The following is an 18,712-nucleotide window of genomic DNA, read 5'->3' on the forward strand; positions in this document are numbered from 1 at the left end:
ATGGAGGGATGGATGGGGGGGGGGGGGGTGATGGGGGAATAAAGGCTGTTTAGGGAGGCTGGGCTTTTTGAGTGGTCAGATCACGGTCAGATGTGTGGGCGGCGGCGCTGGAGAAGGTGTGGTTCATTTGGTCAACCCATATTAAATCATCAAGGCTCTCAGCACTCAGACTTCCTTGAAAACCACATCTGTGCTGGAGGGGATGTACACAACACAACACAACACACACACACACACACACATACTGTATACCTTATCCCGTCATCCCTCCATCTCCACACTCACAAACTGAAAGACACTCAAAACGGGCCGAGAAGGAAATTGAATTGTGCATGTTTTATTATTTGAGCGGTGCAGTGCTTTAGCCAGGCCCCGTCCTCTGTAATGGTGTAATGTATATTTCATTACGGCCTAATGGGCCCCATTAGCACAGTCTCCTCACAGACATTCAAGACTTATTGTTTTATGGCCGAGAAGGAGCGATGGAGGGAAGAGGAGAGGTGAAGGAGGAGAAAAACAGAAAGCACGACGGAGGAGCAGAGGTAATAACGCATATTGGGAAGAAATGGAGGGGAAGGGCGAGCGCTCAGAGCAGAAGCAATGGGGTAGAAAAGAGCAGACAATGGTGGCGTGCAAAGGTAGGGTCGTGTGGAGAGGTGGGGAGGGAGAGAGAGAGAGAAGAAAGCGGAGTCGAGAAAAGGCGGAGAAGGGGAAGAGAGGAGGTGTGAATGTCCTCAGGGAGAAAGTGAGAGTGAACATCCATCATTACCGCGGCCTGCAGATGTTCTATAAGCCACAACTTCAACTTCACGCTGCCGTCACATTCCAATGGCTGCCCTCAAACACACACACATAGACACACACAGACACACACACACACTTTACTGGGACTCCACCAACAGCTTACACTGAGAATAAACTCAACAATGCACCACACATCCCGAGATGAGGAACCACTTCACAGCTCACATATCTGGTCACATGCTCTCACACACACAGACAGATGGACACACACACACACACACACACACACACTGTACATACAACAGCTCACATGCATGAAAGAAAACACACTAAATGTTTGTTTTTGCATTTTACTCGGGAATGTCTGATTTCCTTTCAAACGTATAAAAAACAAAATCTTGATCACTGCACCAACAACATCAACGTTTGTTGGTGTCAAACATCAATCTGGAATTTCTGAGTCTTTTTTGTTTATTAACAACAGCACTTGATGGTATTGATGTCTGTGAACTTGAACATGTTGATTTGATTGATTTGTATTAATATTGTTATTATTTATAAATCAAGAAGCATTTTGTACATTTCTTTCTATATCTTAAAGTTGCCTTTTGCAACAGCAACACTGGTTTACTCGATTATGTTTCGCAAAAAACATGCGTAGGATAGTTATGTAATGTATTTTTATGTCAGGCTCCCTCTGAACAGCGACCTATAGCCCGTCCTCATGTACGGTGCACTGGACAACAGGGATGGACGTCTCACCAGTCTGTCACGTTCAACCTATCTGACATATCGCAAAATGATGCCCACCTGTCAGAGCGTGAGCTGCCGCCGCATTGACCACGCAGGCTGTGCAGTCGAGTAGAGTTTGCACACTCACAAACTGGCCTCACATTATCTCTGTGTGCGGTGAACAGAGGGCAGGGTGTGCGAGGGCCTGTGTGCGTACGCTGGAAAAAACTGTGAGATCGTCTCCAATGTCAGAAGTGTGAGAAGAACACCTGCTGGGTTTTCTTTCTTTCAAAAAAATGTATAATAATGAACTGTGTCAAGTTGGATGACGGCGAGGTCTTTACAGTTCCAGGAGGAGGAGGAGGCTGAGAGGAGAGGGCTGTTTGTTAGGATGAAGACCTGTCAGCACAGGGCTGAAGTGTTCTGTGATCTGTGAACACAGCCCCGGCCTCTGCATCAACGCCTCACGTCAAGGATATGGGTCAAACAAAGAACGCCCCCAACAACTGCTGTATGAACGGATGCCTCAGAAAACGAGGGACCGACAATCACTGACTTCTCTCTTTCTCTCTTATTCAAGTGACCTACTGTAAAATAGACTATTCCGCCAACTTTCCTCCTCTATGCTGCCTCTACTGTACGTGATAGTCTTAAACTTTGGTCCCTAGAAGTGCTACTTCCTTTTTCTTTTTTTCTTTTTGTAAAATGAAATAACTGCGAGAGGAACAAAGAAAATACGTGGACAAATGTGAATTAGCTGCTGGAGGAAGTAAGCGTCGCTAACTGCTGTGTCAGAGACTGTGTCAGTAACTAGGTTGTACTATTTTCTTTCTTTCGTCTGGGAAGTGGAGGGCAGAGAATTGGTAAAAGCTGCAGGGGACCCAGGATGCAGAGCGATGTTCGCTCACTCTCCCGGCGGACTGGGTTTGTGCATGCATGTGGGTGTGTTTGTGTGTGTGTGTGTGTGTGTGGGGGGAGAACTGATTGATGCCGGAGTGAGTCAGTGGGGATCAACACGCTGGGTTCAGACTTTAGCCAAATCCCAGTTCAAAAAACAAGTTTCATGGTAGGAATCAGGAACTGATTTGTTGGCGCTGTTCAACCAATTCATCATGTCTGACTGAGTTTGGTGCTATGGCAGCTAACATTCAGGGAATCAATTGCTTTGTTGTGACTCCAACCATTAGCTTCTTCTAAAAACACTTCACTAACGCCTGAGTTTCACATGAGTGTATCAGCAATAGTAACAGATTCTTCCCTTTTCCTATCGCCTCACGTTAACACCAGCGTGGGGCTGGGTTCAGGCTAAACCCTGTGACTCACTCCCTGTCCACACTGATGCAGATTATTTCCTCTGCGTTTGCAATTCTCCTCCAAACACAAACACTGTTTCAAAAACTCTGGTTTCTTTGGATCCATGTTTAAATGTAAAATTTAGCTTTTGAGAACCTATGACATCACAGTTTACTTTACTGCTGCTTTGTGCAATGAGCGTGCACCAGAAACCATTTCTCTACATTTTGGTTGGCAATGCCAGATCCAATAAAAAGTTTGCAGTTCAATTTATCACTTCAACTTTTTGGATTTGACTTCATTAAAACGTTCTTTACCTAGTGTTTGATGGATTTGTTGCAGACTTATGAGCATTTGTCGTCGTGTTTGTCTGGACGGAGATATTTTGTAAAACAGAGTGAAAAACATTCATAAAAAAAAAGTATGACATTTGCAATAGTGTAGACAAGGCCTCAGTGAGCGAAAGGGTATTTCACACAGTGCTGAGTCATCAGGAGAGTTTTTTATCCATGTCATATTGACTCCCCTCTCTCTCAGTCTGAGCTAAATGAGCTGAAATACCATAAAGGTTATTAAAAAGATTACCTTTGTGCTTGAATGCTTCTGGGGCCCATACGCCCGGGAGAATGTAATGCAACAAAAAACTGCTTTTCTGCAAAAAAGAATGAAAAAAAAAAAACAAGTGAATCTACAAAATGCTAAATGTCTGTCTCCTCTTTCCCAGATTTTTAGATTCTTTGCTGTTTGTCTCTGTGTTTCGAGGGTTTCGCTGCTGCAGCGTTGATAGTGAGAAAACCAGAGGGGGGTGGGATTACTGGATGTTTTTGTGGATTTTGGGATTGTAAGAGACATGAAATAGGGCGGAGGGCAAAGCGCTTCAAGGTTCCTGTGTGAAAGATGTTACAAATTTTATTCCTATGCCTGAACATGCTCTTTGAAATGTAGGAAACAGCTGTACAAAGCACACAATGTAATTAAAAGCTGGAAATACTCTTGACTGATGCAGCTAATGTTTGTCTTTGCAAGCCGGTTGTTGTTCAGAAAAGCAAAAGTTATGATGCCGCCCATGCGTGCTTTGCTGTTGGACACACACACACATACACACACACACACAGAAACACATGCGTGGTGGAAATGATCATAGTGACTCATGATGATAATGATGGTGATGATATGATTTCTCTCTGAACATGGACCAGTCTGTCATGTTATTATGTAATTAATAAAAAGTGTTATGTCACATCAAAGTTCCTGCAACTGACTATAATGAAGAGTTACGTGTGTATCCATGTGTGTGTGTGTGTGTGTGTCTGTGTGTCAGAGAGGGGGAAACACACACGCCCATGCAGCAAACAGAGGAAGAAGAAGAAAAGAGGATTGTTCAGGGCGGTATGAGAGAAACAGGGAAATAAGTTGCTCTAAATTCAGTGATAGATCTGGTGTGTCGGAGTGGTGCTACATCATTGTATTAATCCCAGTATAAATCCAGTGTCTGTTAAGAGTGAAAAGAAAAAAGGAACTTGCGTGGTTTGCAGATTAGCAGCAGGCTGAGAGCTTTTGCAGGGAATTGTACAAGTGAATTGGACAGAAGAGTTCCCTCTAAATCCCCGATGCAATTAACCAACAGCTGAATTAATATGTTCTTTTTACCCAGAGCCCTGTCTACAATTTAACTTTTAATAAAAACATCATTGGGAAGGAGATGAGAAATGCACCAGGCGCACAGAATTCACCTTGGTGTAACAGCGTGTGTGTGCATGTGTTGATGTGTGTGTGTAAAGAAAGACAGTCAGTGGTAGTGGTAGTGCTCTCCTGGTGTACAGTGGAGGTTTCATGTACTCAGCACTTCAACCTCATAAATAACACTTTTAATCAACACACACACACACACACACACACACACACACACACACACACACACACACACACACACACACAAACACACACACAGGTTTGTGAGGATGAGGGAGGCTGTAAAAGCTGATCTACTACATGTCTTGGGAAGACACACATCAGAAGAGTGAGGCCAGTCTATGTGGTTCAGCTTGTTTCTAATCTGTCCTGAGTTTATATCTAGCTCAACATCGTCATCACAACACCACACCTTCCCTCTGCTTTAGGACAGATTCACTTAATCTCAATTAATAAGTTCAACCCCGTTAATTGAGTTCTAAATCTGTTCTTTAAGAGGATAAAGAGAAAGGTGCTGCAGGCGAGAGCAGGGGAGTCTACATACGTTTATTAGACATACTATAACTTAACTTCTGCAATTTTACCTGATTGCTTTAAGGAGGTATTAAAGTGATGCTGTTTTCTGGCAGATTGTACTGCAGCCTGTAAAGGGTGCGGGGGACTTAGGGAGCCTGAGCTTGAGGATAAATACAGTTTGACCCCAGATCATTAAAGATCCTCTCCAGGCCCTGTTTTTTTATAGAGAGATCAGTCAGTAAAGAGCATAGCTCCGCCGAGGCCGAACGTTGCTGAAGTTCTTATTGTAGAAATACAAAAGAAGAAAGGGAAGTGGTGTATTACAATTATTATTATTATTCGTCTTAAAGCAAAGAAAGTTGGAAAAACAACTTCTGCCTGATCTGTATCGGGACCAGTCCCCATCCCTCCACCAAGTCTGGTTGAAATCAGTAGTTTTAGTAGGTTGTGCGAAATCCTGCTAACAACTAAAGCAGCACAAAAAACAGACCACCCAACAAATTAGAAGGACTCTCATAAAGCACACACGTCCATCAAAGCTGTTTGGCCACTTAGCACCATGTAGGCATTTACATGTGTAGAGTATCAAATGGATCAGACCCAATTTATGGAAACCGTGACTAGAGTTATTCTGTTATTCCTTTGCATATAACCCAACAAGTTTCAAGAAATCTGTTCAATAGTTTTTGCATTCACAACTTTTGCAAAGGATGACAAAAGAAAAAACCTGTTCAACACTAAGTTTCATTTGCTATTAATGTAGAGAGATGTTAATGTATGTGTTCGTCAATGAAAGAAAATGATTGGTATTGAAAATATCCATAAAAGCTTCGCTGTGCTGTTTTCTGACAAAATATCCAATCTTGGAAAAGCCACTTTGGATCAAATTTACATAATGGGCTTCATGTTGACCACAAGGAAAGAATAACTATCTTAAATATTCTGTGTGATTCAACACTTTTAATGCTGTGGTGCCCCTTCAAGCCAATAAGTTCACCAATGAGTTTCAACAAAATGCAACCAATGGCCCAATGCAGATTTAAATAAAACATCCAGTTCCGTTAACTTCTCATAATTAAATATGAAATAGTTGCTATGATGGACAATATTGGAAGAGGTGAAAACACACGAGAGGCAAAAACGCCACAAACTGGCTTCAAGCCTGTATCACGCGTGCTGTACATCACAGCCCCAGTAATGCCGTTACTAACTATAGCCTGTCTTTACCTTAATACCATACTATTATCTGTAGCCTCATCCCAGAGGATCTAAAAGCAGGGAGGAAGACCAACTGTTGTTCGGAGAAGATGTGTCATTACTACAGAAACACATCCTGAGGGAGAAAAACACACAGCGGAACAATGGTCCAGTGGGGGGGCCGAGGTGAGCCAAGCTGCTCCGTAACGACGCGGACCAATTAGAGACGGTTAAGGCAACGACAGGCCGTCATTAGTGGTTAGTCCCTCTCTGCTGCACCTGCGTGGTGACATCAGCACCGCAGGCAGGAGCGTGGACGTGCTCCCTCACAATCTCCAGCATCTGTTGGTGTGAAAGTGAGTGATTGTTGCTCACGGCCCAGTAATATCAAGCATAATGAATGTTTTTAGATGAAGCCATTTTCCTCCTGATCTGCATTTATCTTATCTCGTTGTATATTCAACTGAAAACAGTATGACTGGGTTGTTTTTCAGCTCAGAGCACGGTGGGTTTATTTTCTACTAAAGCAAATACAATTAGAGATATATACTTATCAAACTTAATGGACGTAATGAAGCACGATTCATGGTTTATGGTTTTATCTGGAAATTTGAGGGCTTGGTTTTGGAAATGGCTAAAGGTGGAAAAACGGGGACACAAATAAGATAATTATCTGTCACAACTATAGCAGGATTTCCTTTCCAGCATATACCAAACATGTGAAAACTGAGAGACACGTGAAAGAAGTTAAAACTACAGAGAATGAAATTTAGGATGTCAGGACCATGATTTCAGACAAATGACAAAAGCAGGTGGGAGCAGTGAAGGTCACTTCTGTGACTTCCCTTCCCTCCAGCTCCGTTCAACTTCATTCGGGTGGGGTTGACTTTGAAGTGACTGAAGTAAAATATATTCCAAAAGGGAAGACACCATGACACGGTCAATCAACTGGGTGCTGCTATGATTTTCCCACATTTATACCAACAGCAGGCACTAACCCTGGTATAAACAATCTAATAAAGTTGTTCTGTATGTGACCCTAACCCACGCCATCGCCTCCTCACAGCTTTGTTGTTTTATCCATTAAATATTTTTTTTCACTGCTGCAACTGAGCATAATCCTCAGAGAAACAACGTTTCCTGACCAAGAAATGAGTGGTATATGATTTCTGTAAACATAATTTGAGCGGACTGTTTTGATTTCAGTCTATGGGTCAATAATAAAAAAGAAACCCGTTCTTTCTCACAGGTTTTCTACTGGGTAGTGTAATCACTACAGGGGTCCAAATGAAGTGGTCAGAATACGACAAGCTATGGCTCCTTTCAAAGAAAAACAAGAAGATACCAACACAAACATTAGAGGGGCTGAACAAATACAGATACGATTACAAATAACACCCCTGTAGATCCCTTGAGTGGATTCCTGTGATTTGGTTGCTCTCAATTCACAGGAATGCTCCCTCCCCGAGGACGCCATCAAAATGGAAAACGCAGAAAAACACGACAACATCATAACCAAGAGCCATTCCTCATCTTCTGTCTCCTCCTTCTGCTGCAAGAGTTTCCTGTTCCACCAAAACGGAACAGCCAGTGGCTTTATCAAGATTTATGAGCTAAATCATCATTGGAAATATTAGACACTTGCCGGGGCACAGGGGGAGGTGGGAGGGGAGCGTGAGCGGGCTGCGGAGGAGATGAGGGGAATAGGAGAAAGACGAGACGGAGTGAGAAAAGAAACAAGTGAGTCAAAGGGAAATGGAGCGAGAAAGACTTAACTGAGCGAGATAGGAGGATTGTGCTAAGAACAGATGGCTAGACTTGATACAAAAAGCATTTTCAGTACAATCTTTTATGTTCCTGCTGTTTTCTTGTCTCAATGTGCCGACATCCCAGTCAGAGACACTCAAAAACAAGCAGCGGAGATAAAGGGCTGGAGACAAATGGGAAAACAAGGTGAATCCCCAAATCTGGGAGCCCCAGCCCTTGTCTCACATGATCCCTCCTGATGATGAACTTATTTCTCCTGACTCAGATTCCTTCCTCAGGAAAAGAACATTAACTCACTCACCAAGAAGAGAAAAACAGCAAACGGGTTAGACTGAGGCCACTGAACGTTGCTTCAAGACCACGAGTTCTGTTTTTAATTAGAAATACACTCAACTTATATCATCTTCAAACCATTTTAAAGTTATACTGAAAAATGTAGCTTTTTTATTATAGTGAGATGAGCAGACATATTAACCTCATGTCGCCTGAGAACAGACCAGAAGCCAAGAGGAAGTTAGCTTAGCATAAAGACTTGAGGCAATTCACAAATGCAAATATGTTTAAAGTGTATTTATTTCAAATCCTGTATGTTTAATCTGGACATAAGCAGAAATTCTTGGGTCACATATACGTCTTTTGACTAAGCTTATTTTGTAGCCGATGTTTTATGATATTTGTTTAGTTGTATTCCATTTTTTTATACAATTTATTTATAATAACAAATATTGAAAATGAAATCCTTTTCAAGGCCTCAAAAGGCTTAAAAAGATTCATCCTCTAAATTTCTATTCTTTATTACTATAAATATATCAAACTTTAAATACCAGCCCTGCAGTCACAGCTGGTAATCAACTTAAAGTTAACTTGAAATTCATGTGAAACTGAGTTACCTAAAAATATTAATTCTTTGACATCTCAAAGCTTAAAACAGAAGAACAGATGGTGAAAGTGTATGTATGAGACATCATTTTAAAGATAACATACTCTAGTGACCCTATGTTGGACTAAAGACAGCCTAAGTTGATTCATACATCAATTTAAAAAGTAGTTTGACAATAAACGTTGAAAACCACCAAATTGAAACTCCGTCTTTATGGACTAAAGGAATGTAAAAAATCGACGAATGGAGAGACAATCAGACTTCACCAAAACGATCCTGGTAAACCTGAATAAACTGTGAACTGGTCTAATTCTGCATTCTTCTGTCAATATTGAAAAAAGGTTCAAGCATTTACACAACGACCGGCGACCGGGTTCGTTTTCAGAGCTTCAGGCAGCATTGTCTGTTTAACCATCTCCCTGTTTTAACATTAAATTCAAACCCAACCCTTCTGTAGGGTTATGCCGAGTGTTAAATGGCACGGGTGTGAAATAAAACACATCTTTATTCAAAAGTCAAACTGTGGTGTGTCTGATAAATGTCGGCCTCATTATTTTGCTGCCTGTTCCACCTTTAACGAGCTGAGCGTCCGTCCACTGAACAATAGCACACTCAATAAATTAACCAGTGAGCCGTGTGCTCCTGCAAATTGAATCAAGCGTGTCTGCAACTGCCTGATTTTCATATGATTGACTAATAAATTGATGCAAGTGATGCAAACTAAATCAGCCACGTTTGCCCTTTCTGAGATTCAAATAAAAACTGCTTGTAGAATTGTGTTGTGGGAGAAATACGTCCGTGGCTAACAGGTCACATTAAATATAATGACGACAGGCAGAGAGAAGGGAGCGACAGAGACACACAGCATGGAGCCATGAGGAAACAGATCAACAAAATCAGACGAAATTTCAAATGAGATGCAGACAGTGCAACGTGCATCAGGAGGAGAAAACACTGGGGAGCCTGATGCAGAGAGAGAGAGCGAGCAGCAGAGGAGGGCCGGCGAGCGAGGGATGGGCTTTTGATGGAGCCTCATCTGGAGTGTTTATGACGAGGCAGCGCCAGCAACGTAATGAGTTGACTGATCAATCTTTCCTCCTTGCTCCGCTGGATCAATAACACTGTTTTGACATCCTACATTAAGCTCTAACTAATTGCCAGATTGCTAAATGCTTTTAAGAAGGAAGAAAAAAAAAAAACATATCCCGGGCAATCAATAATGCAATCACACCAGCGACTCTCCTATACTGCTGAGGGAGGAGGGATGTGCTGTTGTTTGTGTGTGTTCGTTTGTTTGTGAGCGTGTGTGAGTGTGGCCAGTGTCAAAGGCCAAACATTTACCTGCTCTGTGATTTTCAGGACCTGTGGATGCGTCTTATTTGGGCTACTGGGAGTTGTGGTCGGGGGAGGACGGTCGAGCAGAGCAGTGGTGTATTTGGGGTTTGAACTCCAGTGGCCTCAGTGGAACAGTTAGTTTACGTGGTTCATAGCTCCGTGGCTAAACCACCGAGACCACCAAGCGATTATTGACAGGGGATAGGAGTCTTAACAGCTTAATTCAATAATGACTGTGTATGTGGAAACTGCAGACATGTGTCTAATGTCTGATAGCTGTCGCTCTTTTCTACTCCCCTTCAGCCTCAACACTGTGCTCACCTAAGAAAGACCTGAGAGCTGGCAACCATAAAGCATTGCTGCAGAACAGTCCAAAGGGGGTAAGAAACACAGCGAGGCAGCTGCATTACAAATCGTACAAACCCTGCTCAGCACCGTGGAGGAGGTAGATAGAGTGAGTGGAGTAATTTAGCTGCTGTAGATTCAGATACAACCCTCAGGAGCTGGTGGAGACCAAAAACAGAGCTTTAAGAGAAAGAATGATTGATGTCGTCACTGCTCCCAAACAGTGACGTCAAAGTGTCTTGATCGCCACCTAGTGCCTGGCTGCAGTACAGGTCATGAACCCCAGTACACTTTAAACACATTTTTCCTAAAGACAGTTTCTCTAAAAAAAAAATTCCGAACATGTTTATGAGAAGGTTGTGGTTTGGGTTCAAATAACTGGTTTGTCTATTAAAAATGTTATTTAATTTTTTAGGATATGCTTAATTTATGGTGCTGTCAATTAATCTCCTGAAAGTGCTCATGGTGAAAGGCAGTTTGATTCTGAACAACTCCATGACAACTGTGAAAATTTCAATCTTGGCTGAAGACCATCTGTTATTATCCAAGAACGAAAATTGTCAATATGCATCATTGTCCTGAAGGATCTCTCTTGATTTGTGTCATTGTATCTAGAATGAGTACATGGGGGGTGGAAAACTTAATGATATGGCAGAGCAACATGTGAAAAAGCACAGAACTCCTACGCTTGGACATCTTTTTACATGCCTATACAGTTTGTGTGTGTGTGTGTGTGTGTGTGTGTGTGTGTGTGTGTGTGAGAGCGTACATGATTGAAGATCAACATGTTTTTGTCTTGGACTAACAGGGTCAGGGGTGGACAGGTTAGCGATACCGGACGTCAGTTATTCTTCACCTCCACACAATAGTCAGAGATAAAAACCTCTTTTCATGAATTTTTCAGACAAGCCGAGCTTCTTGAGCTGAAGAGCTTCCCCGCTACACTCGCTTCATCCATTTTTTAACAAGTAGAAAGACTGGACAAGATGCCACCGATTCAAAAGTGCAGGTATGAAGGTGTCTGACCTGCTGTCTCGCTGTTTTTTTGCAAGTCACACAATTCTTTGCACGCAGCCATGAGAAGAGCTGAAATGGAGGCCGAGGGATGAGCCCAGAGGACGAAGCAGAGAAACAGAGGACACACGAGCATAACGTCTTCTTTTCTGTGTCAACATATAATAAATAAGTAAAACAGCAGAGCCGATTGGTTTGGCGAAATGAGAGTGAAACAGCCAGGGTCTATGACAATTTACATGAACTCCCAGACTTGAACTTTAAGCCCCGTTCACATTCATTTCAGAGATGCTGATTGTCGAATACTGAATGAGATGGTAATTACGCTCCCATGAAGATAAACCGACGACTGTGTGGCTCTAATTGCAACACGTCTTGTTTGATTTAATAGCATTAAAGGAGCAAATGTACATTTATTTTCCACAGTGTGAGGATGTATTTAGACGCTAGTCGAATAATCATTAAGCTGAATAAATTACATCATCAACTGCATGTCGATCAAACTCTTTTTTTTAAGTGTTTTATACAGTCGTCTGAAAACGTATAGGATTTGGATTTTTGAGCCTGTTTCCGTTTCTCAGCTGAATTTTCTTTCATCGTCCACGGGATCAAGAACACTGATGTTTTCTTTTCAATACCTCATCTTTTCCCAGTTCTTCCTTTTCTTCATTCCATCCCATCTTTCTATGTTATTTTTCTTCTTGTCCTTTGGCTCGGCCTCTTGTCCCTGACTTCTTCTTTGTTTCCATATCCCTGCTATTAAAACAACTAAATTATTAAACCTATAGTGATAATCAATCAATAGCACTCTTTCTTAGAGGGATAGACCGTTTAATAATTGACTAATCCTGAGGGGACCACAGCCCCCAGTGTGTGTGTGTGTGTGTGTGTGTGTGTGTGTGTGTGTGTGTGTGTTGACCCCTTTGGATAGGCCCAGCTATTTGAATTGCATGTCCTCATTGTTCTGTGGGATTGAGGTGACTTACTGAGGTAGACTGGCTCTGATGAGGGTCATGGTGCACTAATTAAACCCTTAATTGTAATTTCTAGAGAAGCATAAGAAGAGAGATGTCAATGGATGCAATTAGTGTGACTAAGCCACAGGTGCAAAGGGGCAAACAAACAAACTGCACGCCCCATATATAATGTCAGTCTGATGTTAACTATAGAGCAAATAGACTTCAACTTTAGTCCACTGGAAAAATGAAAGGTCAGGCAATTTACTGGATTACATTTTAAATTTTCAGGCCAACTCAAAGTTTTGAAGAAGATCACTTGTACCAAACCACAAATGTGTGCACTTTGAGCACACATTCTGATTAATGAGCATCCTTCACCCAGGGGTAATCCAGACTGACACTTGCTGACTGGAGTAGCCAGGGTTGAAACTAATGACTCTCTAGTAGGTGGGTGACCCTCTCTCCCTCCCGCGCCACAGCCAGGTTATTGTGATATCACTACAATAGAGACTTATGCTACACCCAACCATAGCACTCACCTTCAGGACATCATGTTTCCCAGGAGGAGAGATGAGAGATGTCTCATCATGTGAACACACACACTCATGCACAAACGAGCAATAGACTCCAGTGTCCATGAAAACCCCTGCAGAATTGCTCTGTAGACCCTGTTTTTAAATTGTCTGGCCTCCACTCTGGGTAAAACGTAAACATTTGTGTTTGGTTCAAACATGAATCCTTTTTATGTATTGAAGCCAACTTTATAAATTATACTTATTAAAGTTACGTGAAGCAAGAATGTACAAAGTCATCAACTATTCAAATCACAGTGAGTGAGGAATTTTACGTTTTGGTTTTCACAGTGAATGAATAAGTGAATCTCTGCAGGGATGCATTTATTTAAAACATTTTCAAGAGAGTGTTTCGCTGGAGCCATTACTTCCACTACTGCACCAATCAATACCATCGTATTCTCAAAAGATAAAGAAATCTCATACAACATGTCACTCAGGTAATTGTCTCCAGTGTTTTGGTTTCATGACCTGTTCAATGTTCAGTATCTCAACTGTATTTTTCCAGATGTAACAGGCAGATGTGCAAGCAGATTTAAAATGCACTATAGCTAAAGTTAGCAGCTGGTGAGCACAGAGCAGCATGTAGCAAGTAGTGGAGACCAAATCATGAATGAGAGCTTAAATCAGAGTGAATTACATCTGGAAACATGATTTTAAATGAATGATAATGTGGCTTTATACCAGGTGGATGAGTTCAAGGCAACTGTGTGTGTGTGTGCGTGTGTGTTTGTGTGTGGGTGTGTGTGTGTTTGTGTGTGTGCACGTTTGTGCGTATGTGCGTGCATGCTTGTCATCACGATAAAATCTGGTCCTGGAGACACCCACAGAAATCTTGTTCTCCTCATTTCACAGATTGTTATCATTATTATTCAGTACATTTTTCTATTGCATCCAAAATTCAAGCACAGAGTTGTGAATGAGGCCCCTAATAAACTAAAATGGTGCTGTGAAATCGATTCTGTAGCATTCTAGTATGCTGACAGACGCAAAAAGCAAAGAAAACCTATCTTCCTCAGCGGTTGTAGCCAGTCCAGCTCGACAGCATGTCATCGTCAGGTCTGTGTATTGTATTTCATGTTCAGTGGAGCCTGTTGTATTGTCCACACTCTGATGTATTTGGGCCCCTGTGAGTCTTTGCTTTTAACATTCCAAACAGCTTTGTAGCTCCTTCGGTCAGGAACCCACCGCTCATCCCATCTTCGCATTCTGCATCAATAACAACTCTTGCTGTCAAAAGCAGGCGGCCGGCTCTCAGCGGCCGGCCTCAACCCTTAAATCACCTTCTCAATCTTGGACGTGGGTCACACAGCTCCCCTGTGGACGGGATTAGAAGCTACTCATTACCTTGACACGTGGCTCGACAGTCACTCAGTCAACCCTCTGGGTCACACAGGCGGTCACATACTCTGGTCTTTGGTGGATTAGAGATGTTTTGATCGACATCTATGAGGGAGACGACATAGAATTAGTGAGAATTATGTCATATGTCTTAACACACACAGGCAAGGGACACACAGTTCCATCCATCCAGCCAGCTAGTAGAATTAAAAATAAAAATAAATTTTATCTTTAAGGCACTTTTTAAAGACGTAATTTACAAAGACCTATGTCACATGAAAACTTGAACACGTAAAAAGTGTACAGTCTTAAAATCAATTCTAAAATCCTGAGAGCCAAGGATCAGGATGATGTGATGTTGCCTTTTAGGACCAGTGAGTTGTGGTAACTTTGTCCTGTGCTGTTAACATTATTTGTTGCACCACTTCATCGTCATTAGCAATAGCATTTACAAAGGGTTAAATCATTTAATATTGCTGTTGGTAAACACAGAGTCAGCAACCAGTTGTTGGAAATAACATCAAAACACAAAGTTTTAGTTGACAATCAACTAAACATTCTTTGAGTAGCCTACAAGTATCTTGCCTGTTACTTTCATCTTTCCTCACCTTTCTACTGGGTTTCCCGGTCCCACTGGTAAACAGGAAGTGGGACACTCCAACTCTATTATTAGAATGAGAATATGGAGTGAAACACATGCTTACCAGTCCAGAGGGGTGTTTTAACTGTTATCAGAGGAATACTCTTTAAGGCGCACATGAAGTGGTGTGGTAGCAGTACGGTAATATTTCTGCGGCAGGTTAGATTTAGTGAAATGCTGATGGACACAGAAATCCTTTGAAATGTGCATATTGTAGAGATTTGCTAGTTGATTTTGTGTAACCTATGGTGTGTCTTGTCAGAGGGTAGATGCTCCTGACGAGCCGGTGCTAGAGTCCAACAGTCAGATACCTAGGATTATTGGTTTTCTTGTATTTAATTTGTCTTAGGTTTTGTTTTATTCAGGGGTTTTTTGTACATTTGCACATCTGCACCTGACTGATGAAAAGAAACAGAATAAAGCACAAGGTGAAGATGGCTTTGAGTGGTGTCTCCCTCTTTCACCGGAGTGGAGCCAGATCCCCCTGTTTTTCCTCCCTGTGGACAGTCATGTTCACCCTGAAGAGACGAGCGCGTTTAGACTTTGAAAAGCAGTTGTTGATTATTTGACGTTCAGGTCTTAAACAAGGCTGTCGGTCATCTGTCACTGATTCCCTCATCTCCCCTGACAGTGAAACCGACACATGCAGACACAGATAAAGGATAAATCACCATCACACTTACAGTTTAAATGGAAGCATACTGTAAAGAATGGCTGCCCTGAGAGCTCATTTCAATGCAAATAGAAATAAAAAAAACAAATGATAAAACTACAGAGTGATTGCCACAAAATGAAGTAACACAATTAAAAACAAAATGGAAACAATCAAGACACAGTCCGTTAGAAAAATCATTCACTGGTTTGACGGCAAATATGCAGCGCAGCAAATTGCATTGCAAACACAGGCAATAGAAATAAACACCGAAACAAACTGACACTCAATACCTGGCTATGGTTGGAAAATGAGCTGTTTTAGTTGTTTCTCATTAACATTTTATTGGCATAATTGTTGACACACAAATTGCTAATGTCGGAACACAGCTCTGACAGTTTCCATAGAAATCCGGAGCTCCATAGGCCCCCTTTCATGTCACGAAAAACAGGCAAATGTCAGCCTGTATATGAACGAGCAGATGAGGCAGCAGAAGACCAATTGGGACAAATGACTCTAATGTGAGATTTACGAATTTTTGGAAATGTTTTAAAGATATATTTCTTTGTTTAACAAGAGAAAATACTTCAAAGATGAAAACTAATTGGTTTGATGATCGTTCGGTTTTGTTCTGTGCAGCTTGAAGCATCTTAAATTTCCTTGTTTTTGTTTATATATAGTTTACTGTGAATTTGTTACCCATTGCTGTGTTTGATCGTTTTTTTTTTTTTGTGCAGCTCGTTTTGTTATGATTCATGACTCTTCTTTGGTCGCAGTGTGTTGGGGAATTGCTGTTAAAACAATATGTAGGTCATAGAGAGACCACCACGCTCATATCTATAGCAGCTATACTTTAACTTGTGTTTTAATGGCACTCCTGAGACAGCGTGTGTGCCAGTCTGTCTGAGTCGCTCTCTGTTTGGATCTATCATCACTACTCGCTCTTTGTTTCAACACGTTCATTAGTACCATGTGTACAAGGCTGTCTCTGCCCTGGCGTCCCATGGACTAAACATGCTTTATGCTTTATGTCTGCCTGTGTGTGTGTGTGTGTGTGTGTGTGTGTGTGTGTGTGTGTGTGTGTGTGTGTGTGTGTGTGTGTCTGTGTGTGTGTGTGTGTGTGTGTCTTTTCTGCATACATTACGGTGTGTTTGCAGTGTGGTAAGTGCCTGTGTTAAGGTTATGGCCGGTGACCTTGCTGGCGTCCATCCATCGACGTCCCCAAGTCGCCTCCATCTGGGGCCCGACTGGACGCTGACACGGGTCAATTAGAGCTCGCTGTCTATTTGTCTTTCTTGAGCTGACACAAGAGCTGCATCTTCTGTTCTTCTCACATTCTCAGCATCTTTCTCTTCCTTCTGTTGCATCTTAATCTCCTCCTCTTTAATCTCTGGCGTTTCCTGTCTTTACACTTTGATTTCCAGTCTTTCTGGATTATCCTCTGCTCGCCCATTTACTTCTCTCCAACACCTTTTGCCATTCGGGAGATGAGATGAAATGAGATGCAGATCACTTGTTCAACGTCATATTAGAAAAAAAAAACATCCATCCGTCCATCCATCCATCCATCCATCCAGTATCTACCACTTCTCCGGGTTCGGGTTGTGAAGGTACTCAGCCAAGTAGGATAGTCCAGACATCCCAACTCACAAGCGACATGTACCAGCTCCTCCTGTGGTCCCCCATTAAGGATATATAATCCCTCCAGTGAGTTCTAGGTAAACCCTGGGGGTCTCATCCCAGTTGAGCGTGCCTGGTAAACCTCTAATGGAAGGCAACCTTTAGAGGCATCCTGACTAGATGCCCGAACCACCTCAACTGTCCACTTGCAACTGGGAAGAAGCAATGGTTCTACACCGACCTCCCTCCAGATTAACTGGACTCTTTGAGTTAAGTCCTCTCTAAATTCCTGCACATTCAGTTCAGTTCAGTTCAGTCATCTTTATTATACCAGATGGGAAACTGGGCTTGCAGTCAGCGGCACAACACAGTTACAAAGAACATGAATGTTTCCTAAAAAGTCTCCTATCACATGCGAGTAATCTCTAAAATATCAAAAGTGAATTAGTTAAGTTAAAATAATATGATGAATTACATTGAGAGCTTTAACAGGTTTTCTACTGAGGGGATTTTGCTGTTACTTCACTTGAAGCAGGGTTCTCTAAATCTCCAGCCTGAGGAGAGTTTCAAACTCACAGTGAAGGGAGTGTTATTTGTATTATAATATAGACTGAGCCCTGCGGCGGACCTGCTGGTCAAGGATAGCTGTCGGGGGGGACTGCAGGACGCCAACCACATTGCCAGAAGTCTGAGACCACTGTATATATTTCCATGCTCCAGAGAACACCATGTTTTGCTTTCTTCTTTTTCACATATCAGGTTACTTAAACTAGCGCAGTGGCCGTTCTGAACACGTCTGTTTGGAATGGGCTGTCATTCCGGCCTGCGGTGGTTGCCGGGTTTCTTTTGGAAACTTTAAAAGTGACCTGCGGTAATTGAGCCACGGCAAATCAAGTCCTGCTGCTATACTGGGTCCACAGAACCCTGAAGCTGCTGCACAGAGAGCTGCTCAACTGTTCAAGTTCAGTGAAGTTCAGCTCAATCCACAGAACACGCAGGTCCTCTGGGCCTTAACAACACACATGTCCGATAAGATGAACAATTCTCAAGATATGCATTCAACACACAGACCGACGGATTTCTGGAATTCGTAGATGATGTCCTCGAATGATTTCATTGAACCAGATACTGTCTTTGTTTATCTCTGAAAACACGTTAACATACTTTCCCTCTTTGAAGAAAGACATTTGTGCTGAAACAATGGGCTATTTCATGTGTGTGGGTCTGTGTGTGTGTGTGTGTGTCTGTGTGTGTCCACCATCTAGTATCTCCAGAGTTCTGTCTATGGGGCAATACATACTTCCTCTTTCCTGCTTCGTCGGCCAATGATAACCTGATACACCCTGGAGAGAACTGCGGGGGCGGCAAAGGGGGAAGTGGAGAGCAGGAGGAGGTGGGAAAGAAGTGGAAGGA

Source organism: Platichthys flesus, chromosome 3, assembly GCF_949316205.1.
Source record: "Platichthys flesus chromosome 3, fPlaFle2.1, whole genome shotgun sequence".
NCBI lineage: Eukaryota > Metazoa > Chordata > Actinopteri > Pleuronectiformes > Pleuronectidae > Platichthys > Platichthys flesus.